Raw genomic sequence first — 26,323 nt, 5'->3', positions numbered from 1 at the left:
CTCCAAAGTAGTATCAGTACCTTATATTGAATTCCATAATAGAGTGCAGCCTTCATCCTCAGGCTGCCTACTCCAAATCATATTTAGAATTCAGGTGTGGTAATTGCTTCATTTCAAAAGTTCTATGTAGTATCAGAAGCATGAACTCCTAGTTCCTTTGTTACTCAATTTTCTTGCATCGTCTAACTTCTATATTATCATTTTTCAGCTTAAAAGTTATTCTAGGCAGCATCACTCCTGAGTTTATAATTCAAGTTGGATTGCATTCAGTTAAATTATAATGTATTGATCTGTCCAGACTACCATGACAAAATCGTGATAGGCCTAAACAATAAATAAATAAATAAATAAATAAATAAATAAATAAATAAATAAATAAATAAATAAACTCTTAATCCTGACATAGTCAGAAATTGTTTTAAAAAAGATATTTGAATGGATAAAGAATAGGACATGGCTTCTTTCCTCAAAAGTCACATATTGATCTTATTAATTAGGCATAAGGGATTATAATGTAGTACAGTAAATTGATTATAATATTAAAAAAAGTACATTAGAAAGAATCCTCGTTTATTCTGATGAGGATGAAATGAAGTTGCAATAGAAGCCAAAATAAAAGCAATCACCACAAAGATGATACTTGAATGTGGCCTTATGAGAAAACTTCTATCTATAAGTTTTTTTTTTCAAATGTACTTATTTTATTTTATTTGTACAAGTATTTTACCTGCATGCAGTGCCTATGAAAACCAGGATTGGATTTCCAGGAACTGGATTTGCAGATTTGTGAGAGCAACAGATCTTTAACCATGGTGCCATTTATCCCAATTTTGGGGAGCCATGCCCCTAATTTTTCATCATTGTGACAAAATAACTGAGGGAAAAAAAAAGTTCAAAGGACTTTTTCTGAGTTCCTGGATTTCTTTTTATTTTTTTTATTTTTTATTTTTATTATTAGTTACATTTTATTAACGCTGTATCCCAGCTGTATCCTGCTCCCTCCTTCCATCCCAATCCCACCCTCTCTCACTCATCTCCTCCCTGCACCTTGCCAATCCACTGATTAGGGAGAACCTCATTCCTTTTCATCTGACCCTGTTTTATCAGGTATCTTTAAGACTGGCTGCAAAGTCCTCCTCTGTGGCCAGCAGGACTGCTCCTCCCTTGGGTGGGGAGGTCAAAGAGCTTTCCATTGAGTTCATGCCAGAAATAGTCCGTTCCCCTTACTAAGGAAAACCAGTTGGTTACTGGGCTACATCCAAACAGAGGTTCTAGGTTATATCCATACATCTTCCTTGTTGGAATATCGATTTCAAAAAAGACCCCTGTGCACAGATATATTTGGTCTTTGTGGAGCTCCTATCCTCTCCACATCATACTAACTCCCCCTTCTTTCATATCATTCCCTGCACTCTGCCGAAGGTTTGCTTATGATTCTTAGTATCTGTTTTGATACATTGCTAGGTAGTCTTTCAGAGGCCTTCTGTGGTAGGCTCCTGTCCTGTTACTTGTTTTCTCCTACATCCAATGCCCATCCCATTTGTCTTTCTAAGTGAGGATTGATCATCTTACCCCGGGTCTTCTTTCTTGTTTTTCTTCTTTAGGTGTATAGATTTCATTATGTATCATATCTTATAGGTCTACATAAGTGAGTATATACCATGTGCGTCTTTCTCCTTCTGGGATACCTTACTCAGAATGATCTTTTCTAGATCCCACTGAAAATGGAAATGAAAATTTCATGATTTCCTCATTTTTGATTGCTGAGTAACATCCCATTGCATAGATGTACCACAATTTCTGTATCCATTCCTCAGTTCAGGGACATCTGGGTAGTTTCCAGATTCTGGCTATCACAAATAAAGGTGCTACAAACATAGTTGAGCAAATGTCTTTTTTGAGTATTTGAGCAACTTTTGGGTATATGCCTAGGAGTGGTATAGCTGGATCTTGAAGAAGCACTATTCCTAATTGTCTGAGAAAGTGCCAGAGTGGTTTTGAAAGTGGGTGTACCAGTTTACATTCCCACCAGCAATGGAGGAAAGCTCGCCTTTCTCCACAACATCTCCAGCATGTGTTGTCATTTGAGATTGTGATTTTAGCCATTTTGATGTATGTAAGGTGAAATCTCAGGGTCGTTTTGATTTGCATCTCTATGATGGCTAAGGATGTTGAGCATCTCTTTAAGTATTTCTCTGCTATTCTATATTCCTTACAGAGAATTCTCTGTGTAGTTCTGAACCCCATTTTTTAATTGGATTACTTGATTTGTTGCTTTTTAATTTCTTTAATTCTTTATATATTCAGGGTATTATCTCTCTGGAAGATACAGAGTTGGTGAAGATCTATTCCCAGTCTATAAGCTATCATTTTGTTCTGACGACACTGTCTTTTGCTTCACAGAAGATTTTCGGTTTCATGAGGTCCCATTTATTGATTGTTGCTCTTAGAGCCTGTGCTGTTGGTGTTCTGTTCAGGAAGTAGTGTCCTGTACCAATGATTTCTAGGCTGTTCCCCACTTTTTCTTTTAACCAATTTAGAGTATCAGGTTTTATGTTAAGGTCTTTGATCCACTTAGACTTTAGTTTTGTGCAGGGTGATAAAAATGGATGTATTTTCATTTTTCTGCATTTAGACATCCAGTTGGATCAGCACCATTTGTTGAAGAAGCTGTCTTTTTTCCATTGAAAGGTTTAGATTCTTTGTTGAAAATCAAGTATTCATAGGTGTGTGGATTTATTGCTAGGTCTTCTACTCAGTTCCATTGATCCTCTTTTGTGTTTCTATGCCAATACCATGCAGTTTTTATTACTATTGCTCTGTAGTACAGCTTGAGATCTGGGATGGAGATACTTCTAGATGATCTTTTATACAGGATCATTTTGGAGATTCTGGGTTTTTTGCTTCTCCATAAGAAGCTGAGAATCTTCCTTTCAAGGTCTGTAAGGAATTGAGTTGGTATTTTGATGAGAATTGCCTTGAATCTGTAGATTGCTTTTGGCAAAATGGCCATTTAAACAATGTTATTCCTATTAATCCATGAACACTGGAGATCTTTCCATCTTCTGTTTTCTTCTTCAATTTCTTTCTTCAGACACTTACAGTTTTTTTCAAAGAGGTCTTTCACTTGTGTGGGTAGATTCACCCCAAGGTACTTTATGTTATTAGTGGTTATTCTGAAGGGTGTTGTCTCCCTGATTTCTTTCTCGGCCCTTTTGTCTTTGGTATACAGGAGGGCTTCTGATTTTTTTGAGTTGATTTTGTATCCTGCCACTTTGCTGAAGGTATTTATCAGCTGAAATAGTTCTCTGGTTGAATTTTTGGGGTTGTTCATGTATACTATCATATCATCTGCGAATAGTGGCACTTTGACCTCTTCCTTTCTGATTGTATCCCCTTGATGTCCTTTAGTTGTCTTATTGCTTTAGCTAGCACTTCAGTACTATGTTGAAGAGATATGGAGAGAGTGAGCAGCCTTGCCTTGTCCCTGATTACAGTTTAAATTTCTCTCCATTGAGTTTGATGTTGGCTATAGGCTTGCTGTATATTGCCTTTACTATGTTTAGGTATGTGCCTTGTATCTCTGCTCTCTCCAAGACTTTAAACATGAATGGGTGTTAGACTTTTTCAAATGCTTTTTCAGTATCTAAGGAGATCATCCTTCTCCTTCATTTTGTTTATGTGGTGGATTACATCGATGAATTTCCGTATGTTGAACCACTCTTGCATATCTGGGATGAAGCCTACTTGGTCACGGTGGATGAGATCTTTGATGTGGTCTTGGATTCGGTTTCAAAGGATTTCATTGAGTATTTTTGCATCAATGTTCATAATAGAGATAGGTCTGAAGTTCTCTTTTTTTGGGGGGTCTTTGTGTGGTTTAGGTATCAAGGTGACTGTGGCTCCATGGAATGACTTTAGGAGTGTTCTTGCTCTTTCTATTTTGTGGAATAGTTTGGAGAGAATTGGAATTAGCATGTATTTTAAGGTCTAGTAGAATTTTGCACTGAAACCATATGTTACTGGGCTGTTTTTGGAAGGGACACTGTTGATGACTGTTTCTATTTCCTTGGGAGAATAAAGGACTATTCAATCTTTCTACCTGATCTTGAGTTAATTTTGGTAGATGGACTCTATCTAGAAAATTGTCCATTTCTTTTAGATTTTCCAATTTTGTGGCATATAGGCTTTTGTAGTATGTCCTAATGATTGTTTGGATTTCCTTACTGACTGTAGTTATGTTCCTCTTTTCATTTCTGATTGTGCTGATTTGTATATTTTCTCTCTGCCTTTTAGTTAGTTTGGCTAAGTTTTTTTTTCTCTCTTGTTGATTTTCTGAAAGAACCAGCTCTTGGTTTCATTGATTCTTTGAATAGTTTTATTTGTTTCCAATTGATTGATTTCTGCCCTGAGTTTTATTATTTCCAGCCATCTACTCCTCTTGGTTATATCTGCTTCTTTTTTTTTTTCTAGGGCAATCAGTTGGGTCATTAAGTTGCTTGTAGGAGATGTCACAAATTTCTTCTTGAAGACACTTAGTGCTATGAATTTTCCTCTGAGCAATACTCATTGTGTCCCATAAATTAGGGTATGTTGTACCTTCATTTTAATTGAATTCTAGGAAGTCCTTAATGTCTTTCTTTATTTCTTCCTTAACCCAACTGTCATTGGGGAGCAAGTTGTTCACATTCCATGTGCTTATAGGCTTTTTTCTAATTCCATTGTTGTTGAGGTCGAGCTCTAGTCCATGATGGTCAGATAGAATACAGAGGATTATTTCAATCCTTTTGTATCTGTTGAGGCTTGCTTTGTGACCAACTATATGGTCTATTTTGGAGAAGGTTCCATGAGGTGCTGAAAAGAAGGTATACTCTTTTGAATTTGGCTGGAACATTCTGTAGATATCTATTAGGTCCATTTGATTTAGGACATCTGTAAGTGCGTTTATTTCCCTATTTGGTTTCTGTCTAGATGATCTGTCCCTTGATGAAAGTGGGGTGTTGAAGTCTCCCACTATTAAGGTGTTGGGATAGATGTGTGAGTTAAGTTTTAATAATGTTTCCTTTATGAATGTAGGTGCTCTTGTATTTGAGGCACAGGTGTTCAGAATTGTGTTGTCCTCTTGATGGATCTTTCCTTTGATGAGAATGTAGTGTCCCTACTCATCTTTTTTGATTACTTTTGGTTGAAAGTCTATTTTATTAGATAGTAGTTTAGCTATCCCAGCTTGTTTTCTGTGTCTGTTTGTTTGACAGACATTTTTCCAGCCCTTTATTCTGAGGTAGTGTTTATCTTTGTTGCAGAGGTGTGTTTCTTGGATGTAGCAGAATGTTGGATCCTGTTTCCGCACCCACTTTGCAGTCTGTCTTTTTATTGGCGAGTTGAATCCATTGATGTTGATAGATAATAGTGACCAATGTACCTTAGCTCCTTTCATTGTGGAGGCGGTGGTGTTACTATGTTCCATTGCTTGTTTGCTTTTTATTTTTGTTGGGATATTATCTGTATGCTATGTTTTCTTGGGTGAAGTTGTTTTCATTGGATTGGAGTTTTCCTTCTAGCATCTTCTGTAGGGCTGGTTTGCTGTATAGATATTGCATAAATTTAGTTTTATCATGGAATGTTTTGTTTTCTCCATCTATGTTAATTGAATGCTTTGCAGGGTATAGTAGTCTGGGTTGGCATCTGTGGTCTCTTAGAGTCTGCATGACACCTGCCCAGGCTCTTCTGGCTTTCATAGTTTCTGATGAGAAGTCTGGTGTGAGTCTTATAGGTCTACCTTTATATGTTACATGGCCTTTTTCCCTTGCCTTTTTTCCCTTGCTGCTTTTAATATCTTTTCTCTGTTCTGTAGATTTAGTGTTTTGACTATGATACGACATGAGGTATTTTTTTTAACTTTTATTAATTACACTTTATTCACTTTGTATTCCCCCATAAATCCCTGCCTCCTCCCCTCCTAATCCTACCTTCATTCCCCCTTCTTCACACATGCCCCTCCTCAAATCCACTGATAGGTTTGGTCCCCCTCTCCTTCCTTCTGATCTTAGTCTATTAGATCTCATCAGGAGTGGCTGCATTATCATCTGTGGACTGGTAAGGCTGCCCCCCCCCTCAGGAGGAGGTGATCAACGAGCAGGCCAATCAGTTTATGTCAGAGGCAGTTCCTCTTCCCATTATTATGGAGCCCACTTGGACACTGAACTGCCATGGTCTACATCTGTGCCCGAGTTCAAGGTTATCTCCATGCATGGTCGTTGGTTTGAGTATCAGTCTCAGAAAAGATTCTGCATAACATCTGCCCAGGCCCTTCTGACTTTCATAGTTACTGTTGAGAAATCTGGTGTGATTCTGATAGGTCTAGTTTTCTATGTTACTTGGCCTTTTTCCCTTGTTGCTTTTAATATTATTTCTTTGTTCTGTACCTTCAGTGTCTTGACTATGATGTGACATGAGGAGGTTTTTTTTTTTTTTTTTTCTGGTGTAGTTTATTTGCTGTTCTGTAAGCCTCTTGCATATTTATGGACATATTTTTAAGTTGGAAAAAAAACTTCTATGATTTTCTTGAAAATATTTTCTGGACCTTGGAGCCTGGAATCTTCTTTTTCATCAATTCCATGGAGGAGAGAGGAGGAAAGCCAGTCAAGGGGATGTGCAGGGGGTTGAATATTCACTACTCTCAGTCCCCGGACAAGTCCATGGATGACCTGGATCCAAATGGTCTCAGCTCATGCGTTGTCCCCTCTCACCCAGGAAGCCTCAGTATTTGTATTCTGGCTTCAGCTGCCCCTCCACTCACTAAATCCTGAGTTTCAGATCCTGTACCCCTCCGATATGGTGTGCACTGGTCATTGCCATCTTGGATCTCTCCAAGAGTTTAACTTAATGAACACTTAATTTAAAGCTGTTTTGTGAGCCGTTTCTATTATTAAAGTATAATTGAAAATAAGTGGCTCAGTAGTTAAGTAAACTTTTTTCCCTTGCAGAGGACTTAGGTTCAATTCCCAATAACTACATGACATCTCATAACCATGTTTTTACTGCAGCTCCAGGGAATCAGATATCCTTTTATCCTCCTATGGTACTGAGAATACATGCAATGCTCACCCAAACATACAGGCAAAACACCCATACAAATAAAATAGTAACATATAAATCTTTATATATATAATTTTTAATTAACAAAAACATAATTGGAAAGGCTGGATTTACATAAAAATAATAAGTAGAAAACAATGTACGGTACTATAACACAAAGTGCATAAATGTACACTATCAATTTATAAATCCTAGGCAAATTCAGGATTGAGAAAGAATGCCATGAAAGAAGACAATGACAGAAGTCTTTATGGTAGAAGTGGTGCTAATCATAAAACTGTTCATGGTACAAGCAACATAAAACCCAAACTCGAGTCAACACAAAGGCAGGCCTATATTAATTTATGTCTCTCTAAAGTTCAGGTGTACAATTCAAATAGATTTATCCAGTGATTCAAACCCTTTGTCTGTCACCTTTTCCCCATGTCAGCTCTCTGCATGAAGGTTTTTTTTTTCCCTATATCAGTTCATTCTTAGGGAAGATCTCTCTTCACGGTGGAAAAGGACTATCAACATTGCCACATATTTATACCTCTCAGTCAGCATCCTTGGTGAGAAAGGAGCATCTATCTCAGTCTCTCAATTTAAGCCATGTTGTCATCTGTGAACAATCACTGTGACAAAGTGAACATGGTCTCACTAGTCAGATCTGCTTCACAGACTCATGCGAGAGAGAGGATGGAGCTTTTATATCTGGATAAATATATTCCCCAACATCTTGGGCCTAAAATAAGAACAAGCAAAGGGGCTTGCAAGGTAGCTTTGTGGTTAAATACACTTGTCACCTAGCCTGATGACTTAAGTCATCAGGACCCACAGGATGAAAGGAGAGAATCAACTACCACAAGTAGTCCTCCAACATACAAATATGTATTGTGGCATATGCAAGCATCTTCCCTAAAAACACACTGAAGAAATGTAATAAAATGTTTAAAAGTACAACTGAAATGAGCAAAAACATGGAAATGGAAATTAAATACCAGAAATCAAGTCAAAGTAGGCCTTAAGTACTTAATTCCCTTTTTTCTACCAAGAAAGTTGGGCATCTAAAGAAAAGAAACAAGAATAAGGAAAAGGACAGAATGATTGTGCCTCTGCAGAGAATGCGTTATATTTTACTACGTAAAAATTTCTCAGAGAAGAGGACAGCCAATCTGATTTCATTTACCTTCCTCAGCATGCTAAGGGACAAAACCTTTTACAGTTTTGTTGATACATTTAACACAAACCAAAACAAATAAAGACCAACAAGAACAAATTAGTGAAATCTGTGTCTCTCCACCCAATGTGACTATAGGTGTTTTTCTTTTTCTTTTTTGTTTTTTCCCATTGATCCACCAGCATGTTTCCATGCCAGTACCATGCAGTTTTTATTACCATAACTTCTTTAGGTGTACAGATTTTAGTGTTTTTATCATATATTATATGTCTAATATCCACTTATAAGTGAATATATATATCTTGTGTGTCTTTCTGCTTTTGGGTTACTCACTCAAGATGATCTTTTCTAGATCCCACCACTTACCTGCAAATTTCATGATTTCCTTGTTTTGAATTACTGAGTAGTATTCCATTGCATAAATATACCACAAATTCTGTATCCATTCCTCAATTGAGAGACAACTGGATTGTTTCCAGGATTTGGCTATTTCGAATAAAGCTCTTACAAACATCATTGAGCAAATATCCTTGTTGTGTACTGGAGCATACTTTGGATATATGCCTAGGAGTGGTATAGCTTGATCTTGAAACATCACTATTCCTAGTTGTCTGAGAAAGCACCGGATTAATTTCCAAAGTGGTTGTACCAGTTTACTTTCCTATCAGCAATGAAGGAAGGTTCCCCTTCCTCCACAACATCTCCAACATATATTGTCACTTGAGTTTTTGATCTTAGCCATGCTGATGGTTGTAAGGTAGAATCTCAGGGTTGTTTTGATTTGCAATTTGCTGATGACAAAGGACTTTGAGCACTTCATTAAGTGTTTCTCTGCCATTTGATATTCCTCTACTGAGAATTCTCTGTTTAGCTGTGTACCCAATTTTTTAATTGGATTGCTTGATTTGTTGCTTTTTAACTTCTTTTGTTCTTTATATATTCTGCATATTAGCCCTCTTTCAGAAAGAGGGTTGGTGAAGGTCCTTTCACAATCTGTAGGGGATCTGTTTGTTCTGACAACATTGTCCTTTGCTTTACAGAAGGTTTTCAATTTCATAAGTTCCCATTTATTGAATGTTTGTGTTATAGCCTGTGCTGTTGGTGTTCTGATCAGGAAGTTGTCTCCTGTGCTGATGAGTTTCAGGCTCTTTCCTACTTTTTCTTCTAACAGATTTAGTGTGTTGGGTTTTATGTTGAGGTTTTGAACCACATGGACTCTAGTTTTGTACTAGGTGATAATTAAGGATCTATTTACATTTTTCTAAATGTAGATGTCCAGTTAGACGAGAACCATAGGTTGAAGATGCTGTCTTTTTTTCCAATGCATTGTTTTTGCTTCTTTGTCAAAAATCAAGTATCTGTTGAGTGGATTTATTTCTGGATCTCCTATCAGATTCCATTGATCCACCATTCTGTTTCTAGGCCAATACAATGCAGTTTTTATTACTATTGCTTTGTACTACAGCTTGAGGTCAGGGATGGAGAAACCTCCACATGATCTGTTGTTGTACAGGATCATTTTGGAAATTCTGGATTTTTGATTATCCATATGAAGTTAAGAATTGTTCTTTCAATGTCTCTAAAGAATTGTGTTGGTATTTTGATGGGAATTGTATTGAATCTGTGGATTGCTGTTGTTAGGATGGCCGTTTTCATTATGTTAATCTTACTGATAATGAGCATGGGAGAACTTTCCATCTTCTGATATCTTCTTCAGTTTCTTTCTTCAGAGACTTGAACTATTTTTGAACAGGTCTTTCAAGTACTTGGTTAAAGTCACACCAAAGCACTTTATGTTAGTAGTGGCTATTTTGAAGGATATTGTTTCCCTAAATTCTTTCTCGGCCCTTTTGTCTTTGATATACAAGAGGGCTACTGAGTTTTTTGAATTGATTTTGTATCCATCTACTTTGCTGAATGTGTTTATCAACTGAAGGAGTTCGCTAGTTGAATTTTTGGGATCACTCATGTATACTATCATATCATCTGCAAATAGTGATACTTTTTCATTTTTGGTTTGTAGTACCTGGAACTCCTTTGTTGACTTATTGCTCTCGCTAGAACTTCAAGTCTTATGTTCAAGATATGTGGAGAGCATGCACAGCCTTGATTTGTCCCTGATTTCTGTGGGATTGATTTAAGTTTCCATTTAGTTCTATGTTGGCTAATCTTGTATACTGTCATTACTATGTTTAGGTATGTGCCTTGTATCCCTAATCTCTCCAAGATTTTAAACATGAATGGGTGTTGGATGTTGTCAAATGCTTTTCAGCATCTAAGGAGATGATAGTGTGGTTTTTCTCCTTCAGTTTGTTTATATGGTGGATTACATTGATGGATTTCCTTATATTGAACCACCCCTGCATGCCTAGGATGAATCTTACTTAGTCATGATGATATCTTTTGTGTGTTCTTGGATTTGGTTTTCAAGTATTTTATTGAGTATTTTTGCATCAATGTTCATAAGAGAGATAGGTCTGAAGTTCTCTTTTTTTTTGGTTGGGTCTTTGTGTGGCTTAAGAAACAAGGTGACTGTGGATCCATTGAATTAGATTGGTACTGTTCCTTCTGTTTCTATTTTGTATAATATTTTGAAGAGAATTGGACTTAGCTCTTCTTTGAAGGTTTGGTTGAATTCTGAGCTGAAACCATTTGTCCCTGGGCTTTCTTTCTTTTTTTTTTTTTTATTTTTTATTTTTTTGATGACTACTTGTATTTCGTTGGGGGATATAGGCCTATTCAACCCATTTACCTGATTTTGATTTAATTTTGTTAAATGGAATCTATCAAGAAAATTGTCCATTTCATTTAAATTTTCAAAATTTAAGGCATATAGGCATTTCTTGTAAGATCTAATGATTGTTTGAATTTCCTCAGTGTCCGTTTTTACGTCCCCCTTTTTCATTTCTGATTTTGCTGATTTGGATAGTTTCTTTCTGCCATTTACTTAGTTTGACTAAGGGTTTGTCTATTTTGTTCATTTTCTCAAAGAACCAGCTCATGAGTTCTTTGATTCTTTGAATTGTTTTCTTTGTTTCTAATGTATTGATTTCAGCCCTGAGTTTGATTATTTCCAGCCGTATATTCCTCTTTGGTGGTGTCTGCTTCTGGTTTGTTTTTTGTTTGTTTGTTTTGTTTTGTTTTGTTTTTGTTTTTTGCTAGAGCTTTCAGGTGAGCCAATAAGTTGCTTGTATGAGATATTTCATATTTCTTCTTGAAGGCACTTAATGTTATGAAATATACTCTTAGCACCGCTTTCATTTTCTCCCATAAGTTTGGGTATGTTGTGTCTTCATTTTTATTGAATTCTAGGAAGTCTTTAATTTCTTCCTTTATTTTTTTCCCTAATCCATCTGTAATTGAGAATCGAGTTGCTTAGTTTCCCTGTGTGTGTAGGCTTTTTGCTACTTCTGTTTTTGTTGACGTCCAACTTTTGTCCATGATGGTCAGATGGGAGACAAGGGGTTATTTCAACCTTTTTAAATCTGTGGAGGCTTACTTTGTGACCAACTGTATGGTCTATTTTCTTGAAGTTTCCATGAGGTGCTGAAAAGAAGGCATACTTTTTTGAATTTGGGTACAAAATTCTGTCAATATCTATTAGTTCCATTTTATTCAGGACCTCTGTAAGTGCTATTATTTCCCTATTTAACTTCTGTCTAGATGATTTGTCTTTTGGTTAGAGAACAGTGTTGAAGTCTTCCAATATTAAAGTGTTAGGATCTATGTGTAATTTGAGCTTTAATAATGTTTCATTAACAAATGCAGGTGCTCTTGTATTTGGGACATAGATCTCCCAAATTGTGATGTCCTCCTGGTGGATTTTTAACCAGCCTCATCTTTTTTGATTAATTTTGGTTGAAAATCTATTTCATTAGATATTAGGATAGCTACCCAGCTGTATTCTGGGTCAATTTGCTGGAAATACATTTTCCACCTCTTTACTCTGAGGTAATGTTTATCTTCGTTGCAGAGCTATGTTTCTTGAATGCAGCAGAATGTTGGATCCTTTTTCTGCAACCATTCTGTTAGTCTGTGTCTTTTTATTGGAGAGTTGGGTCCATTGATGTTGATAGATAATAGTGAACAGCAAATATTAGTTTCTTTTATTGTGGAGTTTGTTGTGTTACTGTGTTTCATTACTTTTAATTTTTTGTTGTGAAATTACCTATATCCTATGTTTTCTTGGTTGTAGTTGTTTTTGTAGGATTGGAATTTTCCTTCTAGTATCTTCTGTAGGTCTGGGTTTCTGTGTAGATATTGTTTAAGTTCAGTTTGTCATGAAATATTGTTTTTCTTCATCTATGTTAACTGAAAACTTTGCTGGGAACAGTAGTCTGGGTTGGCATCTGTGGTACTTTAAAGTTTCTATGACATCTGCCCACTCCCTTCTAGCTTTCATAATTTTCTTTTTAATATTAGTTACAGTTTTTTTAACTTTGTATCCCAGTTGTATCCTGCTCTCTCTTTCCCTCCCAATCTCACCCTCCCTCCCTCATCTCCTCACTTCCCTCTTCTGTTGAGAAGTCTGGTGTGATTCTGCTATGTCTTCTGTTTTATGTTGCTTAGCTGTTTTCTCTTTCTGCTTTTAATATTTTTTCTTTGTCTGAAGATTTGATGTTTTGACTATGATGTGACATGAGGAGTGTCTTTGTTTGGTGTTCTGTAGTTTGTTTGGTGTTCTGTATATATCTTGCATATTTATGGACATCTCTTTCTTTAAGTTGGGGAAATTTTCTATTTTTTAATTCTTTATTAATTACACTTTATTCACTTTGTATCCCCCCTGTAGTTCCCTCCTTCCTCCCGTCCCAATCCCTCCCTTCCTCCACCCTCTGCCTGCATGAGCCTCCCCAAGTCCACTGATAGGGGAGATCTTCTTTTCCTTCCTTCTGATCCTAATCAATTAGATCTCATCAGGAGTGGCTGCATTGTCTTCTTCTGTGGCCTGGTAATACTGCTTCTCCCTCAGGGGGAGGTAATTAAAGAGCAGGCCAATCAGTTCAGGTCAGAGACAGTCCCTGTTCCTATTACAATGGAACCCACTTGGATACTGAACTGCCATGGGCTACATCTGAGTAGGGGTCTTAGGTTATCTCCATGCATAGTCCTTGATCAGTCTCAGAAAAGACTCCTGTGCTCAGATTTTTTTGGTTCTGTTGCTATCCTTGTGGAGTTCCTTTCCTCTCCGATCTTACTGTTTCCCAGTAAGGGAATCTTTCATAAGATTCCCTGCACTCTGCCAAAGGTGACCCATAAGTCTCAGCATCTGCATTGCTACTCTGCAGGGCAGAGCCTGTCAGAGGTCCTCTGTGTCAGGCTCCTGACATGGTCCCTCTTTTCTCCTTCTTCTGCTGTCCATCCTCTTTGCCTTTAAGGATAGGAATTGAGCATTTTTTAAATTTTTTTAATTTTTTTAGTATTAATTACACTTTATTCATTTTGTATTCCCCCATAAGCCCCTTCCTCCTCCCCTCTCGATCCCACCCTCCCTTCCCCTTCTTCATGCATGCCCCTCCCCAAATCCACTGATAGGGGAGATCCTTTTCTCATTCCTTCTGATCTTAGTTGATCAGATTCCATCAGGAGTGGCTGCATTGTCATCTTCTGTGGCATGTTAAGGCTGCTCCCCCATTAAGGGGAGATGATCAAAGAGAAGGACAGTCAGATTATGTCAGAGGCAGTCTCTCTTCCCATTACTATGTAACCCATTTGGACAGTGAACTGTCATTTGCTACATTTGTGCAGGGGTTCTAGGTTATCTCCATGAATAGTCCTTGGTTGGAGTATGAGTTTCTGGGAAGTTCCCTGTGTTCAAATTTTCTTGTTCTGTTGCTCCATTGTGCGGTTCCTGTCCTCTCCAGCTCTTACTATTTCACACTTCTTATATAAGATTCCATGCACTGTGCCCAACAGTTGGCCATAAGTCTCAGAGTCTGCTTCAATACTGTGAAGGGCAGAGGTTTTCAGAGGCCCTCTCTGGCAGGTTCTTAGGTTGTTTCCTGCTTTCTTCTTCTGATGTCCAATCAATTTACCTTTTAGGATGGGGATTGAGTGTTTTCATCAGGGTCCTCTCTCTTGCTTAGTTTCTTTTGATGTACAGTTTTTAGTAGGTTTATCCTACGTTATGTCTATATGAGTGACTATATACCTCGTGTGTCTTTCTGCTTCTGGGACAGATCACTCAGGATGATCTTTTCTTGGTCCCACCATTCACCTGCAAATTTCATGATTTCCTCATTTTTCATTGCTGAGTAATACTCCATTGTGTAGATGTACCACAATTTCTGCATCCATTTTGCAAATGAGGGACACCTGCGCTGTTTCCAGCTTCTGGCTATAACAAATGAAGCTGCTACAAACATGGTTGAGCAAAAGTCCTTATTGTGTACTTGAGCCTTTTTTGGATATATGCCTAGGAGTGATATGGCTGGATTTTGAGGAAGCGCTATTCCTACTTGTCTGAGAAGGCACCAGATTAATTTTCAAAGTGGTTGTATAAGTTTACATTCCCACCAGCAGTGGAGGAGGGTTCCCCTTTCTCTACATCCTCTCCAGCATGTGTTGTTACTTGAGTTTTTCATCTTAGCCATTCTGATGGGTTTAAGGTGAAATCTCAGGGTCATTTTGATTTGCATTTCCCTAATGGCTAATGAAGTTGAGCATTTCTTTAAGTGTTTCTCAGCCATTTGATATTCCTCTACAGAGAATTCTCTGTTTAGCTCTACTCCCCATTTTTTTGATTGGATTACTTGGTTTGTTGTTTTTCACCTTCTTAGTTCTTTATATATACTGGATATTAGTCCTCTGTCAGACAGAGGGTTGGTAAAGATTCTTTCCCAATCTGTAAGCAGTCGTTTTGTTTTGATAATGGTGTCCTTTGATTTACAGAAGCTTTTCAGCTTCATGAGGTCCCATTTATTGATTATTGCTCTTAGTTCCTGGGCTGTTGGTGTTCTGTTCAGGAAGTAGTCTCCTGTGCCAATGAGTCCAAGTGTATTCCCCACTTTTTTTCTAACCGATTTAATATGTCTGGTTTTATGTTGAGGTCTTTGATCCACTTGGACTTTAGTTTTGTGCAGGGTGATAAGTATGGATCTATTTTCATTTTTCTACATGTAGACATCCAGTTGGACCAGCACCATTTGTTGGAGATGCTGACTTTTCTCCATTGTATGGTTTTAGCATCTTTGTCAATGATCAGGTGTCCATAAGTGTGTGGGTTTATCTCTGGATCCTCTGTTCGGTTCCATTGATCCACCATTCTGTTTCTATGCCAGTACCATGCAGTTTTTATTACTGTTGCTTTATAGTACAACTTAAGAACAGGGATGGAGATACCTCCAGAAGATCTTTTATTGTAGAGGATTGTTTTAGCAATTATTGGTTTCTTGATATTCCATATGAAGTTGAGAATTTTTCTTTCTAGGTCTGTAAAGAATTGTGTTGGTAATTTGATGGAAATTGCATTGAATCTGCAGATTGCTTTTGGTAAGATGGCCATTTTTACTATGTTAATCCTGCCAAGCCATGAGCATTGGAGATCTTTCCATCTTCTCATATCTTCTAATTCTTTCTTCAGAGACTTGAAATTTTTTTCATACAAGTTTTGACTTGCTTGGTTAAGGTTACTCCAAGGTACTTTATGTCCTTTGTGGCTATTGTGAAGGGTGTTGTTTTCTTCATTTCTCTCTCAGCCCTTTTGTCTTTTGTATACAGGAGGGTTACTAATTTTTTGAATTGAATTGAATTTTTTGTATCTGTCCTCTTTGCTGAAGGTGTTTAGCAGCTGTAGGATATCCCTGGTAGAGTTTTGGGGGTCACTCACGTAAACTATCATATCATCTGCAAATAGTGATAATTTGACTTCCTCTTTTCCAATTTGTATCCCCTGGATCTCCTTTAAATGTCTTATTGCTCTAGGCAAGGACTTCCAGAACTATGTTGAGCAGATATGGAGAGAGTAGACAGCAATGTCTTGTCCCTGATTTTAGTGGGATTGTTTCAAGTTTCTCTCCATTCAGTTTGATGTTGGCTATAGGCTTGCTGTATGTTGCCTTCACTATGTTTAGATATGTGCCTTGTATCTCTGATGTCTTCAAGACTTTAAACATGAATGGGTGTTAGACTTTTTCAAATGCTTTTTCAGTATCTAAGGAGATCATCCTTCTCCTTCATTTTGTTTATGTGGTGGATTACATCGATGAATTTCCATATGTTGAACCACTCTTGCATATCTGGGATGAAGCCTACTTGGTCACGGTGGATGAGATCTTTGATGTGGTCTTGGATTCGGTTTCAAAGGATTTCATTGAGTATTTTTGCATCAATGTTCATAATAGAGATAGGTCTGAAGTTTTCTTTTTTTGGGGGGTCTTTGTGTGGTTTAGGTATCAAGGTGACTGTGGCTCCATGGAATGACTTTAGGAGTGTTCTTGCTCTTTCTATTTTGTGGAATAGTTTGGAGAGAATTGGAATTAGCATGTATTTTAAGGTCTGGTAGAATTTTGCACTGAAACCATATGTTACTGAGCTGTTTTTGGAAGGGAGACTTTCGATGACTGCTTCTATTTCCTTGGGGATATAGGACTATTTAATTGAATTACCTGGTCCTGATTCAGCTTTGGTAAGTTGAATTTATCAAGAAAAATTTCCACTTCATTTAGATTTTCAAATTTTGTGGCATATAGACTTTTGAAGTAATTCCTAGTGATTGTTTGGATTTCCTCAGTGTCTGTAATTATGTCCCTCTTTTCATTTCTGATTTTGTTGATCTGCATGGTGTCTCTCTGCCTTTTAGTTAGCTTGCCTAAGGGTTTGTCTATCTTGTTGATTTTATCAAAGAACCAGCTTTTGGTTTCATTGATTCTTTGAATTATTTTTTTTGTTTGTTTCTAATTAATTGATTTCAGCCCTGACTTTGATTATTTCCAGCAGTCTACTCCTTTTTGGTGTGTCTGCTTCTTCTTTTTCTAGGATTTTTAAGTGAGCCATTAAGTTGCTTGAATGAGCTGACTGGAATTTCTTCTTGAAGGCTCTTAGTGCTATGAACTTTCCTCTTAGCACTGCTTTCATTGTGTCCCACAAGTTTGGGTATGTTGTGTCTTCATTTTCATTGAGTTTTAGGAAGACTTCAATTACTTTCTTTATTTCTTCCCTAGCTCAGCTGTCATTTAGTAGCAAGTTGTTCAGTTTCCATGTGTGCATAGGCATTTTGCTATTTCTGTTGTTGTTGAGGTCCAGCTTTATTCCATGGTGATCAGACAAGATACAGGGGATTATTTCAATCTTCTTGTATCTGTTGAGGTTCGCTTTGTGACCACCTATATGGTCTATTTTGGAGAAGGTTCCATGAGATGCTGAGAAGAAGGTAAATTCTTTTGTGTTTGGGTGTAAGGTTTTGTAAATGTCTGTCAGGTTCATTTGATTCATGACCTCTGTTAGAGACATTTTTTTCTTTTTTTATTTTCTGTCTTGTTGACCCGTCCTTTGTTGAGAGTGGGGTGTTGAAGTTTCCCACTCTTATTGTGTGGTGATCTATGTGTGGTTTAAGTTTTATCAATGTCTCTTTTACAAATGTGGGTGCCCTTGTATTTGGGGCCTAGATGTTCAGGATTGTGTCGACTTCCTTGTGAAGTTTTCCCTTGCTGAGTATGAAGTGTCCTTCCCCATCTCTTTTTATTAATTTTGATTGAAAGTATATTTTATCAGCTATTAGAATGGCTACTCCTGCTTGCTTCTTGGGTCCATTTGCTTGGAAAGCAGTCTTCCAACCCTTTACCCTCAGGTAATATCTATCTTTGTGACTTAGGTGAATTTCTTGTATGTATCAGATTGCCGGGTTTTGTTTTCCCGTCCATTCTGTTAGTCTGTGTCTTTTTATTGGAGAATTGAGTCCACTGATGTTGAGATAGATTAATGACCAGTGGCTGTTAGATCCTTTGATTTTTATGTTGTCTGTGGTCATAAGGTTATGTGTTTGGTTGCTTTTTGTTTTATTGTAGTGAGGTTAATTATTTCCTGTGTTTTCTTGAAAGTACCTAGTTTTCTTGGGTTTTATTTTCCCTTCTAATGTCTTCTGTAATGCTGGATTATTTTGTAGGTATTGTTGAAATTCATTTTTGTCATTGAATATCTTGTTTTCTTCATCTATGAGGCCTGAGAGTTTTGCTGGGTATATTAGCCTGGGCTGACATCTGTTTTCTCTTAGGGTCTGCATGATATCTGTCCAGGCTCTTCTGGCTTTCATAGTCTCTGTTGAGAAGTCCGGTGTGATTCTAATGGGTTTGCCATCATATGTTACTTGGCCTTTTCCCCTTGCAGCTTTTAGTATCATTTCTTTGCTCTGTATACTTACTGTTTTGATTATTATGAGGCGGGAGGATTTTCTTTTCTTGTCTAATTTATTATGTGTTCTATAGGCCTCTTGTATTCTTATTGGCCTCTCCTTTAAGTTGGGGAAATTTTCTTCAATGATTTTGTTCAAAATATTTTCTGGTCCTTGGAGCAGGGAATCTTCTTTTCCTCTACACCTATTATTCTTAGGTTTTGTCTTTTTATGTTGTCTTGAATTTCTTGGATAGTCTGTGTCAACAATTTTTTAGAATTAACATTGTTTTTGATAGATACATCGATTTCTTTCATTGTATCTTCCACACCTGAGATTCTTCCTCAATCTCTTGTAGTCTATTGGTTATGCTAACCTCTTTGGTTCCTGTTTTCTTCCCTAAGTTCTTTCTTTCCACAATTTCCTCCATTTGTGTTTTCTTTATGTTTTCCAATTCTATCTTCAGTTCTTGAGCCATTTTGTTGATTTCCTTCATCTGTCTGACTGTATTTTCCTGTTTTTTCCATCAATTCCTTCAGCTGTTTGTTTGAACAATCCTCTTTTTCTTTTATTTCATTCAGTGATTTAAGCATTTCCTCTCTATAGGCCACTAACTGTTTGGCTGCAATTTCCTCTATTTCTTTACAGATGGCCATAAACTGCTTTATCTTCCTCTATTTCTTTACGCATTTTATTTGTTTCCTCTGTTATCTTCTTCATGATCATAGATGCTACATCCTCTTCTTGCATTTAAATTATGCTGGGGTGTCTAGGGCTACTTGTCCCTGGATAACTGGGTTCTGGAGATGCCATATTGCTCTGACTTTTCTTGGTTGAACTTTTACGCTGGCCTCTACCCATTGGGTTATCTTAGGTTTTGGGTGTTGGTTTCTGGTTTTTCCTGGAATCCTGTGGTGGAGAGAATCCTTTTGGCAGGAAGATGGTTTTTCCTGAAGGAAGTCTTCTCAGCTTTTGGGGTATTGTCATTGGATGTCTGATGTTTTTCAGGAGTTGCCACTTCTCACTTCAGGCATAGAGACCTGAATGGTAACTGTGGTCCTTATTAGTCAAAAGGACTCTCCTCTCACCAGGAGAAGTCCTGACAACAGCTGCCCAGTTTCTTGCTGTTAATTTAATGATCTGCTGCTTTAACCTGTGTGTCCCGCGGTTTGGTCAGTTTTGTTAGGGATAACTGGTTGCCCCGTGGAGCAGTATCTGGGGGTTGATCTCGGGGATCCTGGGCTTTTGTAGGTCTGAGGTTGGGGCTCTGTGCCCCAGTACCCAAGCAGTAATGTGGCAGGTGAGTACTGCTCTCCTGGTAACAGCAGGCTACCTGGTGCACAGCATGTCCCTGGTCTGGGCCAGTCTGGGGACTTTTTCTGGGGATATACTGGGTGGTCTAAGTCCATCCCCTTTGGTTAATTCCCTGTCAGAATTTCTTCAGACAGTGACTCCAAGTCTCTGGTGTCCTGGGGTGCACAGTTCTGTCTGTGAGGAATAGTTGGTACAAAACAGGTCTCTGGGCTGCCTGCACACACGCCTGCCTGCTAGTCTGCCAGAGCTGGGGGCCCAACTACTCTCTGTGCTTCCGGCTTGGGGCCAGATCAGTGATGGTTGCTCGTACCAGCTGGTCTGCGAGAGACTTTCCCAGGGTAAAGCCTGGGTGGCCCAAGTAAGTAATGTTTCCTTCCTTCACTGGGGGGGGGGGGGGTTTCTTCCAACAAGAAGTCCCTGTCTGTTGCACTATGGCATGCAGCTCCGTCTTTGCTAGAGAGCTGGTGCACAGCCCCTGTCTGTGTTGGCAGTGGGAGGCCAGTTCAGTGATGGCAGCTCATACCCACTGGTCTGCAAGACCTTTTCCAGGCAAAGACTGGGTGACCCATGGCCAGTACCACTATTTTCCTTCCCTGTGGGTTTTTCTCGTGACTGGGATTCCCAGTCTCTGGTGTTTTTGTGCCCACCGTTCAGCCTGGGAAGGTGATCGGGACACACAGGCATGTGGCTCTGGTCCGGCGACCTAGTGCCTGTGAGACCTGAGACCTGGGATCTCTTCCAGGTACTGGCTGGGTGGCCTGATTGTGGACCCGACTGGTTTCTATGCCGTGGGAGTTTCCTCTCACCTGGGAAACAAGATTGCTGTTGTTTTAGGGCCCAGAGTTCAGTCTCTTGGTCGCTGTACAGAAAATGTTGTCTTACTCCTTAGATGCAGTGTTCTCCTGGTGCCGCCATCTTGGCCTCCTCGAAATTGAGCATTTTAGCAAGAGTCCTCCCTCTTGATTAGTTTCTTTAAGTGTACAGGTTTTTGCAGGTTTATCCTATATTATATGTCTATATGAGTGTATATATACCATGTGCGTCTTTTTGCTTCTGGGATAGCTCACTCAGGATGATCTTTTCTGATTTTCTTAAAAATATTTTCTGGACCTTGGAGCCTGGAATCTTCTTTTTCATCTATTCCTATTATTTTTAGATTTCATATTTTTATGGCATCCGTGATTTCTTGGATGTTCTGTGTTTGGAACTTTTCTGATTTTACTTTTTTGGGGGAGAGATGTATGACTTTCTGCAAGTGTATCTTCATCAGCTAGTTTCCAGCTCTTGTATTTTATTGGTGATGCTTAACTTTGTGGGTCTAGTTCTTTTCTCTAAGTTCTCCAGCTCCAGTGTTTTCTCTGTTTTTCTTTTCTTTATTGATTCTAATTCTGTTTTCATGCCTTGCACCATTTCCTTCATCTCTTTGAATGTTCCTGCCATTCCATGATGGCCTGTATTTTTGTTATTGTTGTTGTTGTTCATTTCCTCTCTATATGCCACTACTTGTGCTATACTTGTGCCTCTGTTTGTTTGGCTGGATTTGCCTGTATTTCTTTGAGAGATTTGTTCATTTCTCCTTTATTTGCTTCTATTTTTGAGAGATTTTTTTAGTTTCCTCTTTATCTGCCTCTAATAACTGCATAAGCATGGCGTTAAAATCGTTTTCTTCTGTTTCAGAATCATTGAAATATCCATTGATTTTGGCAGTTACTGGTAAAGCCATGATGCCCTGATTTTTGTTGGATGTGTTCTTATGCTGATCTCTGGCCGTTGGCTTATATGTAATCTTCATTTTTTGTTCCTGGAGTCTGTACTTCAGACTGGGTCCATCTTTCTTTGGTGTCTTTAGTATTCATTCTTCAGAAAGATGAGAGAGATCTACCGGTTTGAGAGTGTGCATTGGTGTTTGAGCTGTACCTAAGGGAAGAAGAACCCAGCCTTGGTTGCACAAGTGAGTGTAGGCACGTGTGGATGTGTATGGCAAAAAAGCCTTGAAGGACAGGGTTTTGAGAGTGTTGATGTTTGGAATGTGGGGCAGTGGGGTTGCAGGTGCAGGAGGGTGTGCAAGTGCTGGCACTCTTTGTGGGTGCAATGCGCATGTGCATGTTCCCTGAATACCTTTGTGGCCTACAGGCCCGTCATACTTTCCTTCTGGTACTCAGATCTATCTGGGTTCCAGGAATGGTTTGCCTGGACTCCACTGGTAGACCCACAGAACAGGGGCTTCAATATTGAGAACACTGTCTCAAGAATCCCTATGTTGCCCACATTGGGTGTGTGGGTGGGAGAAATCTGATGTCTGGCAGCTAGCATAGAGGGACCCTGGATCTGGGGTTCTGCAGGCACTCACTTGAAAGTGCATTCACTCTGTAGAAAGCCCAATCACAAGGCACAGGGTTTCCCCCTGTTCTCATGTGTAAGAGATTTGTTAGCTTAGTGTTGCTGCAGCCTTAGAACTGGGAGCCTGGTATAGTGGCCTACTGGGAGTCCAGTAACAGCCAAAGAACTGGGAGACTTGTACAGATGCCTCCTGGGAGGCCCTGTGGAGCCTGTGTAGCTGCTGGTGGACCTGGGTGGCCTGGCAGATCTGTGTGGCCTGGTGGACCTGGGTGGCCTATACAGCTGGCTGCCCACCACTGTGGGACTGGGAGGTAGGTACAGTTGCTGTCTGGGAGACCCTGCAGAACCCTTACAGCTGCTCAAGAACCTGGGACTCGGGAGGCCTATAGAGCTGGAAGTCCACCACTGAGGTACTGGGGGGCCCACCTTTTCTCTCTCAGATACTGTGCAGGGAATTCTGTGCAAGGAGCAGTGGGCACTGTGGGCCACCTCCTCTGAGGAAGGAGGAGGGAGGCCCAACAAGGGGAAGTGCAGGGAGGTTGAATATTCACCACTCTCAGTCCCTGCCAAAGTCTGTGGTAACATGGATCAAAATGGTCTCAGCTCATGGGTTGTCCCCTCTCACCCAGGAAGCCTCAGTGTTGATGTTCTGACTTCAGCTGCTCCTCCACGCACCAATTTCCGAGTTTCAGATCCTCTGCCCCTTTGATAAGGTGCACGCTCATCACTGCCATCGTGGATACGCCCCTCCCAGGCTCTCAGTAATAAATGGTACTTGATTGGCAAAACTGCCTATATATGGGAACCACTGGTCTCAGTTCAAAACAATAACAATGGCTACTATTAAAATTTAATAATAAGGGGCTGGTGAGATGGTTCAGTTGGTGAAGGTTGAACTCTATTCCCAAAAACCACATAGTAGATGGAGCAAATCCAACCCCTGCAAGTTTCCCGTTGCCTTCCACATGAATGCCATAGTGCACACACACACACACACACACACACACACACACACACACACAGTTTAAATTCCTGCAAAACTAACAAACAAAAAAGGAGAACTGTATTATACTGTTGTTAGGAAGTTTGATTTTATGTCTTAGTATATACATGGACTAGGATTTGGATAAGTATCCTCGAAGGGGCAATGTGCCCATTTATTAGTGAAACAGTCCATTATTCCATGGTGTACCTTGGGGATATGGAGGGTTTGGAGGCAGTGAATGCATTTTATTTGTTGTAGTTGGGATGCTGGCAATGGTTTGTTTGTATCTAGGTGCCAGCTACATGACTACCTGTGACCACCTTGAGAGTTGGGGATCACCAGCCTATGTGTGCCAGGGCACAAGGCTCATAACCTGAAAAGAGTGCTTCTTATTCCTCCTGCTCTCAAATTTGAGATGTCCAGGATTTGAACCTTGCTAGTTCCATGCTAGTTCCTGTGTTGACATTGTCTATGTGCCCTATACAAACACTCTGTTTTTGTGACCCCTAGCCTTCAGCGTCTGCTTTCTAGAATTCCAGAAGTAAAAGATTTTTGAAGCTTTGCATCTGTTTTGTCACCCTAATTATGGGGTTAAACATGCCCTTTAAATAATGCTGAAGTGGAAAAAACTTAGCTAAAGTAATGATCTCCAGAATTATATAACCTTTCATAGCCCAATATATATTATAAAGAATACACTCCCCCAAAGAAAATACTGACTCAGCTGGGCCTTTATGTAACACAAAACACTCTCCCATCTCACATTTCCACCCACCTTGCTAGTTGTGTATTCTCATCTAATCAATATCAACATGCCCTCTCAGAGTAGGACTGTGCTTTTAGGTAGAGTTTGGGTATGGGGGTGATCATCATCCTATCTGAAATCTTCTTTGTGCATGATAGGTAAAAATTAAATTTGAAAAAGAAGACATCCCAAATCAAAATATATCTTGCCTTTATTTCTAGAGAAAGTGTAAAAACATATACAATCAAGTGATGATCAAATCAAGAATCAGGGAGGTTTAGAAGTTTTAAAAATGCAAACAAAGAAAACTGTAATTAGGCTTCTTAAAATGTCCGTATTGTGGGATTTTTATAATCCTCTTGTCTTCCATGTAAATGAAAAGTAAAATTTGAAGCAACTACTCCTTGATTCCACCGATAATGCAATGACATATGATCCCCAAAATAAATACATTCTATCTGTTAAAAAAATAAAATTAAAAAAAAAACAATTACATTAAATGGAAGAGAAAAGTGAAGTAAAAGTAACAATGAGATGCTCTGTTTTCTTTATAGGAAAAAAGATACAATGTTTGAATAGGTATTAAGTAGAAATAAATTTTCTTTGATCAAAACTAGGTACTCTTAATGCCTTGATAAATTCGCTCAGGAGCTAGTGGTGAAAGCAGCTTAATTTTCACAATGAACTGCTCATTAAATGAGAAAAGTCTCTAGTAGATATCCCTCTTCTATACCAGTTTTCATTCTGACAGAGACAAGTTTATAGCCAATCTTGTTTTACATTATCCATGGCTACTTTTATTAGCATATTATCAGTGCCAGTTACTCAGTCAGCTGTGCTTTTTCAATAGATAAAGTGACTTCATTTCTCTTGTTGTGAATGCTATATTGCTTCCAATTTTTGTTCAGATAAAGCAAGTGGTAGGAGGGGGATCTTGAAGTTGTACTTTTCATCTTGTGACTATATTAATGTCATGAGCTCAGGTTATTGATCTTATATGGGATTTTCTGACAAAAACAGTCTGGAATAAGTTAAATATAAAGACATAAAATAGAGGGACCAAAAAATGAATAAAAATGTGAATAAACTGAGCCCAAGATTGCCACTTATTTTATTACTTCTTATGAGGTAAGGTTATGTTTACAATAATTACTTCTTTCATATGCTACATTTGAACATTTAAATAAGAATTTCTAATTTAAAACAAGTCATCCCCAAATAATTTGTTGCTAAAAAAAATTGATTAACCCATTTTTTTTTTACTAGGGATTTGGTTTATAGCAAGTGGAAAATGAATGAAGTACCAAAAGATAATGACCATTGCCTGAACTGAAATGTGGCTCCCCTCCAGATCACCTCTAGATACAGCAGAAATTTAAATAAAAGTTGTAACCAGATGTCATCTGTCGTCCCTCTTACACTATTTTGGGTGTCCAATATACATCACTAATTCTACATACAATGAAATACAGGCTTGGTTTGTGCTTTAACTACACTTACTTATTATAGCATCTGTCTGCATTTATAAAACATTAGCAGTCCCATTGTTAACTCCTGAATGAGCTTGTTCAGAATTGTGTGATGTAGTATAGAAACACAACAAGACCAATAGCAGCTTGCAAAAGCAAAGATCCGATACCATGCTTTTATTTTTATTATGCTTTGCCCTCAAATTTACAGCTTATAGTTACCTTTAAAACAAACAAACCTTTTCTTTTGATAGCTTCACTTTGAATCTGCAACATCAGTTACTTTGAATGCTTGTTTCATTGACCTATACCAAAAGTATGGAAAGTCTACCTAGTAATTGGAAAATTTAAAATGCCTCTGTACAGTGTTAAAAATCTGAGTGTGCCACCAGTTTACATCTTATTTTACAAAGGAGTTCCTCAGTCTTTACACTATGAAGCAATGATCCTCAGTGTTATTAAGTAAAAAAAAAAAAAAAAAAAGACTATAGGGGGTGTACCAGGTCTTTATTGACTCAGTCTGGAAGCATCTTGTTACGTATCTGACAGTTCCCTAACCATTAGCTACAAGTAGCCCTATAACTCCACCTTAACTACCAGAAAAATAAGAAAGGCATAGGAAACACATAGATGTTTGGTAAGGACTATCTCTGCAAGAGTACCTTTATTTGCATGTTACATTTATTGACAGTGTTTTGGCATACTTATCTGCTGTTGAGTTTTAATTCCATCTTTACTAGGTCCACGAGGCATGAATAAACTTCTCATTAATATAACAATTGAAGAAATCATAAGTGAAGTTTTTTGTGAAGAAAGTCAGTTGTGGTCAGTTGAGACCATTGAACCAATTTAATTATACCGTATAAATGGCTTACTTAGTAGGTTT

The sequence above is a fragment of the Meriones unguiculatus genome, chromosome X, assembly GCF_030254825.1.
Source record: "Meriones unguiculatus strain TT.TT164.6M chromosome X, Bangor_MerUng_6.1, whole genome shotgun sequence".
Lineage (NCBI taxonomy): Eukaryota > Metazoa > Chordata > Mammalia > Rodentia > Muridae > Meriones > Meriones unguiculatus.
Note: the sequence above shows the minus strand (reverse complement) of the source record.